Genomic DNA, 10,033 nt, shown 5'->3' on the forward strand with positions numbered 1-10,033 from the left:
GGATGATATAGGAGGCAGAGCCAAGGAGAACTATTCTCAGGGAGGAGAAATGGGCCCTAATCAAGGAACATTCTCTGTCCCTGGGACAGAAGAAATGGTGAAATATCCTGCTAGACTTCAGAATTGCTATGAACCAGTATCCGTTATGTGTTTCCTGTTTTACACTTTTAGAATAGAGGTTTCTATTGTGGCTGTCATGTCCTTTCCTCATTATTGTTTGATGGGTGTGTACCAGGCAGATAATGATTTGGGGGGGGTGTTTCATTTTTTAGTTCACAGGTGCTACTGAGGAGCTTGAGGAGTTCACCCCATCTACATCTGGCTCTAGTATACGGTAGATGATAAGAGCCTTGGATATGAGGTGATGCCCTAAAGGAATGGGAATTCTGTGGGGGTCTTGGGAGGCTGCGAGTGTACTTTGTATGTGAATTGTTATGGCTGGAGGGCAGAATCTGGAGTACTTTCCCAAATTCTTCCCCTATCTGTATCAGAAGGTCTCAGCCCCCAAGTAGACATTTTCCTAATGTTCTGTCATAACCAGTAGTATTTGACGATATGACATGCTTTGAATAGACTTGGAAAAATGTGGCCTTAAACAAATGCAACTAATGTTTACTGGTAGCATTCTTTTTAGGGAACCTATTAGGTGGATAAGTTGGGAGCAGGAAAACTCTATAAAAATTTTCAGTATATTTTTTAATTGTTCCATAAAATTTTTAAAAATCACTGTCTTATATTTAGTGTCTCATCCTTTATTAACAAGCTAAGATCAAGTTGCTCTTCTAATTGTTACTTTAAAATGAGTGAATATCAACAGTTTTATATTAAATAAGTTATTTATTAAGCATCTATTGTAAATGACAGGTTTTTATATTTGTGCCAGTTAATGCTAGATATTTCAAAAACTTTTGAGTATTTTTGGTAAAGTTTGACTCAGATTTTAAAAATTTTTAGGTTTAACCCTTTTACCAGGTTTGCCTAGAACGGACTCAGTTTATGCCCATTGTCTAATTATTACTAATATTATTATTACCCTCTCTTATTCACAAAACTGTGCTTCTTTTGATAAGTTATAGTTACCTCGTCTCAAATAGTGGTTATATCTAAGACAAAATAATGCATACCTATATCAGAAAAGATCAAAATATCTTTAAGTGCATTTTAAATCTTAAAAAGGTTAACATGTATTTTTAAAAGAATCTATATAAATTTAGACCTAATTGGTTGAAAATGCACTTACTCAAGTTGAAATAAGCTTAATAGTAAAATTATATTCTATAAATTGACTTTTACAACTTTTGTCTATGGAATATTTTCCTATTACTTGTAAGAAGACAAATGAGGTTTAAAATCACAAAGTAAATTAAACATTTTCTTGATCAGTAGTTACATAAATTAGAGGGAATGTCAGTTTTATATTAATATTTAATAATAAGTTAATTAAATTTTGATTGAAAGCCTGTTTGTTTACATATTATGTAAATTGATTTTGAAATAAAGTTTATAGATTTAGATGATGTTTACATTATGTCAGTCCCTAAGTTTACATAGGTATGCCACATAAATTTTGGTGTGTACATGACAGCCCCTAAATAAGCTTGAAAAAATAGCAAAATAGCAAAATAGTAGGATTAGTGATTAGGAAGTTTTTCAAAATTAAAGTTTTTTTTAATTAATTAATTTTATTTTTGGCTGCATTGGGTCTTCATTGCTGCACGTGGGTTTTTTTTTCTGTAGTTGCGGCAAGCGGGGGCTACTCTTTGCCGTGTGTGGGCTTCTCACTGTGGTGGCTTCTCTTGCCGTGGAGCACAGGCTCTAGGCACGTGGGCTTCAGTAGTTGTGACACATGGACTCCATATGGTAGGTCATCAGGGTAATGCAAATTAAAACAATGAGAGACCACTACACATCTATTAGAATGGCCAAAATCTAGACTACGGACAACATCAAATACTGGTGACAATGTGGAGCAATAGTAACTCTCACTCATTGCTAATGGGAATACAAAATGGTACAGCCACTTTGGAAGATATTTTGGCAGGTTTTTTTGTTTCTTTAAACAAAACTAAACATGGTCTTGCTACACATAGAAGTTCCACTCCAAGATATTTACTTAATTGATTTGAATACTTATGTCACACAAAAAAACTTCACATGAATGTTTATAGTAGCTTTATTCATAATTATCCCAAACTGGAAGCAACAAAGATATCCTAAATAGATGAATGAATAAACAAATTTCAAAAACCAAACAACCCAATCAAAAACTGGGCAGAAGATCTAAATAGACACTTCTCCAAAGAACACATACAGATGGCCAAAAGGCACATGAAAAGATGCTCAACATTGCTAATTATTAGAGAAATGCAAATCAAAACCATGAGGTATCACCTCATACTGGTCAGAATGGCCATCACCAAAAAGTCTACAAATAATATAAATTCTGGAGAGAATATGGAGAAAAAGGAACCCTCTTACACTGTTGTGGGAATGTAAATTGGTACAGCTACTATGGAGAACAGTATGGACGTTCCTTAAAAAACTAAAATTGGAGCTACCATATGATCCTGCAATCCCACTCCTGGGCATATATCTGGAGAAAACCATAATTCAAAAAGGTACATGCACCCCAATGTTCATTGCAACACTATTTACAATAGCCAAGACATGAAATCCACCTAAGTATCCATTGACAGATGAATGGATAAAGAAGATGTGAGATAGATAGATAGATATAGTGGAATATTATTCAGCCATAAAAAAGAATGAAATAATGCCACTTGCAACAACATGGATGGACCTAAAGATTATCATACTAAGTGAATTAAGTCAGACAGAGAAAGAGAAATATGATATAACATCGCTTATATGTGGAATCTAAGAAAATGATACAAATCAACTTATTTACAAAACAGAAATAGACTCACAGACATAGAAAACAAACATGGTGACAAAAGGGGAAAGGGAGGTGGGAGAAGGGATAAATTAGGAGGTTGGGATTAACATATACACACTTCTATATATGAAATAGATAATCAAAAGGAAAAACTGTATAGCACAGGGAACTATACTCAATATTTTGTAATAACGCATAAGGGAAAAGAATCTGTATATATATATATACATATATATGTGTATACATATACATATATATATATGTATATATATACATACATATTCCTTTTCAGGAATCACTGTGCTGTACACTTGAAAATAACACAATATTATAAATCTACTATACTTCAGTTAAAAAAATTTTTTTTAAACCAAATTGTGATGTATCCATACAATGGAATATTATTCCAAGGGAAAATAAATAGGCTATCAACCCAGGAAAAGACATGAAACATTCTTAAGTTTAGTGGTTGTCAGGATTTTGGAAGGAGGAAGGTGAAATAGTTTTTTATTTGAGGGTGTAAAATTACCCCGTGAGATACTGTAATTGAGACATAATTTGTGCATATTATGCATTTGTCAAAAACCTATAGAAATTTATAGCACAAAGAGTAAACCTTAATGTATGCAAATATTTTAAAAGTTATATAGAAGATTGGAGAATCTCAGAATGGAATGCACACTGTGACAAAAGAATCAGACTATATTACAAGTATATGAAAAAAAAACTCAATGAAGGAGTTAGGGAGGAAAGGTGCTAATGTAAATAACTTAGGAAATGAGTGGAACCTATAATGCTTAAGGCAAAAGGAACTGCACATAAACACTGTACTTTAGTTGATAAAGCTGTTTTACAGCTTTATGAGTTAACAATAGGGTATGAGTTAAAATGCTGAAACTGCTATACATATATACTTGAATTTAACATTAAATGAACAGAAGAGGTGGAAGCTAGGTTTCTCACTGTTACAGTAGAGGTGAGAGATAAGCAAGGAAAGGGAAGAGCTAGAGTTTCCATGTGGGAAAGAATTGGAGCTGAAGACATCAGTATGAACTCATGTTTAGTTTAATATAAATGTAGATGGTTACATATAGAAATATTTGTAGATATGTGTATATACATAGGTTAGTATACACTATTATATTTTCTTAGTCTATTGAGAGGTCTTAGAAGAGCAATAAGCACATATAACATCCAGATTTTTGTTTTTGTTTCTAATACCATTCTCCAATATGAGGAGCCAGGGCTTCTTAGATAAATTGTTGATTCTAGGACTGAACCAGGAAATATATATGAGTCTGGAGCACTGTGTAGTGCTGGAAGGTAGTAAAGAAGTGTTATGGACTGAATGTTTGTGTCCCCGTCTCCAAATTCATGTACTGAAATCTAATCCTCAGTGTGATGGTAATTGGAGGTGGGGGCTTTGGGAGGTTATTACGTCATGAGGGTGGAGCCCTCTTGAATGGGTTTAGTGCACTTATAAGAAGAGGCAAGAGAGGTAACCCTCTCTCTTTCTGCCATGTGAAGATATAATGATAAGTTGGCAGTTTAAAACTCAGAAGAGGGTCCTAGAACCCGACCATGTTGGTACCCTGATCTTGGACTTTCAACCTCAAGAACAGTGAGAGAGAGATTGGCTCAAGATGGCACAGTAGAAGGATGTGCTCTCACTCCCTCTTGCAAGAACACCAGAATCACAACTAACTGCTGAACAATCATCAACAGGAAGACACTGGAACTCACCAAAAAAGATACCCCACATCCAAAGACAAAGGAGAAGCCACAACGAGATGGTAGGAAGGGCGCAATCACAATAAAATCAAACCCCATAACTGCTGGGTGGGTGACTCACAAACTGGAGAACACTTATACCACAGAAGTCCACCCACTGGAATGAAGGTTCGGAGCCCCACGTCAGGCTTCTCAACCTGGGGGTCAGGCAACAGGAGGAGGAATTCCTAGAGAATCAGACTTTGAAGGCTAGTGGGATTTGATTGCAGGACTTCGACAAGACTGGGGGAAACAGAGACTTCAATCTTGGAGGGCACACACAAAGCAGTGTGTGCATTGGGACCCAGGGGAAGGAGCAGTGACCTCATAGGAGACTGAACTAGACCTACCTGCTAGTGTTGGAGGGTCTCCTGCAGAGGTGGAAGGTGGCTGTGGCTCACCATGAGGATAAGAACACTGGCAGCAGAAGTTCTGGGAAGTACTCCTTGGTGTGAGCCCTCCCAGACTCCGCCATTAGCCCCACCAAAGAGCTCGGGTAGGCTCCAGTGTTGGGTCATCTAAGGTCGAACAACCAACAGGGAGGGAATCCAGCCACAACCATCATCAGACAAGTGGATTAAGGTTTTACTGAGCTCTGCCCACCAAAGCAACAGCCAGCTCTAACCACCACCAGTGCCTCCCATCAGGAAACTTGCACAAGCCTCATAGATAGCCTCATCCACCAGAGGGCAGACAGCAGAAGCAAGAAGAACTACAATCCTGCAGCCTGTGGAACAAAAACCCTATTCACAGATAGACAAGATGAAAAGGCAGAGGGCTATGTACCAGATGAAGAAATAAGATAAAACCCCAGAAAAACAACTAAATGAAGTGGAGATAGGCAGCCTTCCAGAAAAAGAATTCAGAATAATGATAGAGAAGATGATCCAGGACCTTGGAAAAAGAATGGAAGCAAAGATTGAGAAGATGCAAGAAATGTTTAACAAAGACTTAGAAGAATTAAAGAAAAAACACCTAGAAGAATTAAAGAACAAACAAACAAAGATGAACAATACAATATCTGAAATGAAAAATACACTAGAAGGAATCAATAGCAGAATAACTGAGGCAAAAGAACGGATAAGTGACCTGGAAGACAGAATGGTGGAATTCACTGCTGCGGAACAGAACAAAGGAAAAAGAACGAAAAGAAATGAAGACAGCCTAGGAGACCTGTGGGACAACATAAAACGCAACAACATTCGCATTATAGGGGTCCCAGAAGTAGAAGAGAGAGAGAAAGGACCCAAGAAAATATTTGAAGAGATTATAGTTGAAAACTTCCCTAACATGGGGAAGGAAATAGCCACCCAAGTCCAGGAAGTGCAGAGAATCCCATACAAGATAAACCCAAGGAAAAACACACCAAGACACATAGTTATCAAATTGTCAAATTAAAGAAAAAGAAAAATATTGAAAGCAGCAAGGGAAAACGACAAATAATATAAAAGGGAACTCCCATATGGTTAACAGCTGATTTCTCAGCAGAAACTCTATAAGCCAGAAAGGAGAGGCATGATATACTTAAAGTGATGAAAGGGAAGAAGCTACAACCAAGATTACTCTACCAAGCAAGGATCTCATTCAGATTTGATGGAGAAATCAAAAGCTTTACAGACAAGCAAAAGCTAAGAGAATTCAGCACCACCAAACCAGCTCTATGACAAATGCTAAAGGAACTTCTCTAAGTGGGAAACACAACAGAAGAAAAGGACCTACAAAAACAAACCCAAAACAATTAAGAAAATGGTAATGAGAACATACACATCGATAATTACCTTAAACGTGAATGGATTAAATGCTCCAACCAAAAGACACAGGCTTAATGAATGGATAAAAAAACAAGACCCATATATACGCTGTCTACAAGAGACCCACTTCAGACCTAGGGACACATTCAGACTGAAAGTGAGGGGTTGGAAAAAGACAGTCCATGCAAATGTAAATCAAAAGGAAGCTGGAGTAGCAATACTCATATCAGGTAAAATAGACTTAAAAAAAAAGAATGTTACAAGAAACAAGGAAGGACACTACATAATGATCAAGGGATCAATCCAAGAAGAAGATATAACAATTATAAATATATATGCACCCAACATAGGAGCACCTCAATACATAAGGCAACTGCTAACAGCTATAAAAGAGGAAATCAACAGTAACACAATAATAGTGAGGGACTTTAACACCTCACTTGCACCAGTGGACAGATCATCCAAACAGAAAATTAATAAGGAAACACAAACTTTAAATGACACAACAGACCAGATATATTTAATTGATATTTATAGGACATTCCATCCAAAAACAGCAGATTACTCTTTCTTCTCAAGTCCGCATGGAACATTCTTCAGGATAGATCACATTTTGGGTCACAAATCAAGCCTCAGTAAATTTAAGAAAATTGAAATTATATCAAGCATCTTTTCTGACCACAATGTTATGAAATTAGAAATCAATTACAGGGAAAAAAATGTAAAAAACACACACACATGGAGGCTAAACAATACGTTACTAAATAACCAAGAGATCACTGAAGAAATCAAAGAGGAAATCAAAAAATACCTAGAGACAAATGACAATGGAAACACGACGATCCAAAACCTCTGGAATGCAGCAAAAGCAGTTCTAAGAGGGAAGTTTATAGCTATACAAGCCTACCTCAAGAAACAGGAAAAATCTCAAAAAAACAATCTACCCTTACACATAAAGGAACTAGAGAAGAAGAACAAACAAAACCCAAAGTTAGCAGAAGGAAAGAAATCATAAAGATCAGAGCAGAAATAAATGAAATAGAAACAAACAAAACAATAGCAAAGATCAATAAAACTAAAAGCTGGTTATTTGAGAAGGCAAACAAAATTGGTAAACCATTAGCCAGACTCTTCAAGAAAAAGAGGGAGAGGACTCAAATCAATAAAATTAGAAATGAAAAAGGAGAAGTTACAACAGACACTGCAGAAATACAAAGCATCCTAAGAGACCACTACCAGCAACGCTATGCCAATAAAATGGACAACCTGCAAGAAATGGACAAATTCTTAGACAGGTATAACCTTCTAACACTGAACCAGGAAGAAATAGAAAATATGAACAGACCAATCACAAGTAATGAAATTGAAACTGTGATTACAAATCTTCCAACAAACAAAAGTTCAGGACTAGATGGCTTCACAGGTGTATTCTATCAAACATTTAGAGAAGAGCTAACACCCATCCTTCTCAAACTCTTCCAAAAAATTGCAGAGGAAGGAACACTCCCAAATTCATACTATGAGGCCACCATCACCCTGATACCAAAACGAGACAAAGATACTACAAAATAAGAAAATTACAGACCAATATCACTGATGAATATAGATGCAACAATCCTCAACAAAATCCTAGCAAACAGAATCCAACAACACATTAAAAGGATCATACACCATGATCAAGTGGGATTTATCCCAGGGATGCAAGGATTCTTCAGTATACACAAATCAATCATATGAAACACCATATTAACAAATTGAAGAAGAAAAACCATATGATCATCTCAATAGATGCAGAAAAAGCTTTTGACAAAATTCAACACTCATTTATGATAAAAAGTGTCCAGAAAGTGGGCCTAGAGGCAACCTACCTCAACATAATAAAGGTCATGTATGACAACCCCACAGCAAACATGATTCTCCATGTTGAAAAACTGAAAGCATTTCCTCTAAGATCAGGAAGAAGACAAGGATGTCCACTCTCACCACTACTATTCAACATAGTTTTGGAAGTCCTAGCCATGGCAATCAGAGAAGAAAAAGAAATAAAAGGAGTCCAAATCGGAAAAGAAGAAGCAAAGCTGTCACTGTTTGCAAATGACATGATACTATAAACAGAAAATCCTTAAGATGCCACCAGAAAACTACTAGAGCTAATCAATGAATCGAGTAAAGTTGCAGGATAAAAATTAATGCACAGAAATCTCTTGCATTCCTGTACACTAACAGCAAAAGATCAGAAAGAGAAATTAAGGAAACTCCCATTTACCATTGCAACAAAAAGAATAAAATACCTAAGAATAAACCTTCCTAGGGAGACAAAAGACCTGTATGCAGAAAACTATATGACAATGTTGAAAGAAATGAAAGATAATACCAGCAGATGGAGAGATATACCATGTTCTTGGATTGGAAGAATCAATATTGTGAAAATGACTGTAGTACTCAAAGCAATCTCCAGACTCAATGCAAGCCCTATCAAATTACCAATAGCATTTTTTAATGAACTAGAACAAAACATCTTTAAATTTGTATGGAGACACAAAAGACCCCGAATAGCCAAAGCAGTCTTGAGGGAAAAAAACAGAGCTGGATGAATCAGACTCCCTGACTGAAGCTATACTACAAAGCTACAGTAATCAAGACAACACAATACTACACAAAAACAGAAATATAGATGAATGGAACAGGATAGAAAGCCCAGAGACAAACCCACACACCTATGGTCAACTAATCTATGAGAAAGGAGGCAAAGATATACAATGGAGAAAAGACAGTCTCTTCAAAAAGTGGTTCTGGGAAAACTGGACAGCTACATGTAAAGGAATGAAATTAGAACACTCCCTAACATGATACACAAAAATAAACTCAAAATTGATTAGAGACCTAAATGTAAGACCAGACACCATAAAACTCTTAGAGGAAAACACAGGAAGAACACTCTTTGGCATAAATCACAGCAAGATCTTTTTTGATCCACCTCCTAGAGTAATGGAAATAAAAACAAAAATAAACCAATGGGACCTAATGAAACTTCAAAGCTTTTTGCACAGCAAAGGAAACTACAAACAAGACCAAAAGACAATCATCAGAATGGGAGAAAATATTTGCAAATGAATCAACAAACAAAGGATTAATCTCCAAAATATATAAACAGCTCATGCAGTTCAATATTAAAATAACAAACAACCCAATCCAAAAATGGGCAGAAGACCTAAATAGACATTTCTCCAAAGAAGACATACAGATGGCCAAGAAGCACATGAAAAGCTGCTCAACATCACTGATTTTTAGAGAAATGCAAATCAAAAGTACAATGAGGTATCACCTCACACCAGTTAGAATGGGCATTATTAGAAAATCTACTAACAACAAATGCTGGAGAGGGTGTGGAGAAAAGGGAACCGTCTTGCACTGTTGGTGGGAATGTAAATTGATACAACCACTATGGAGAACAGTATGGAGGTTCCTTAAAATACTAAAAATAGAATTACCATATGACCCAGCAATCTGACTACTGGGCATATAACCTTAGCAAACCATAATTCCGAAAGACACATGCACCCCCATGTTCATTGCAGCACTATTTACAATAGCCAGGTCATGATAGCAACCTAAA

Source organism: Orcinus orca, chromosome 2, assembly GCF_937001465.1.
Source record: "Orcinus orca chromosome 2, mOrcOrc1.1, whole genome shotgun sequence".
Taxonomy (NCBI): domain Eukaryota; kingdom Metazoa; phylum Chordata; class Mammalia; order Artiodactyla; family Delphinidae; genus Orcinus; species Orcinus orca.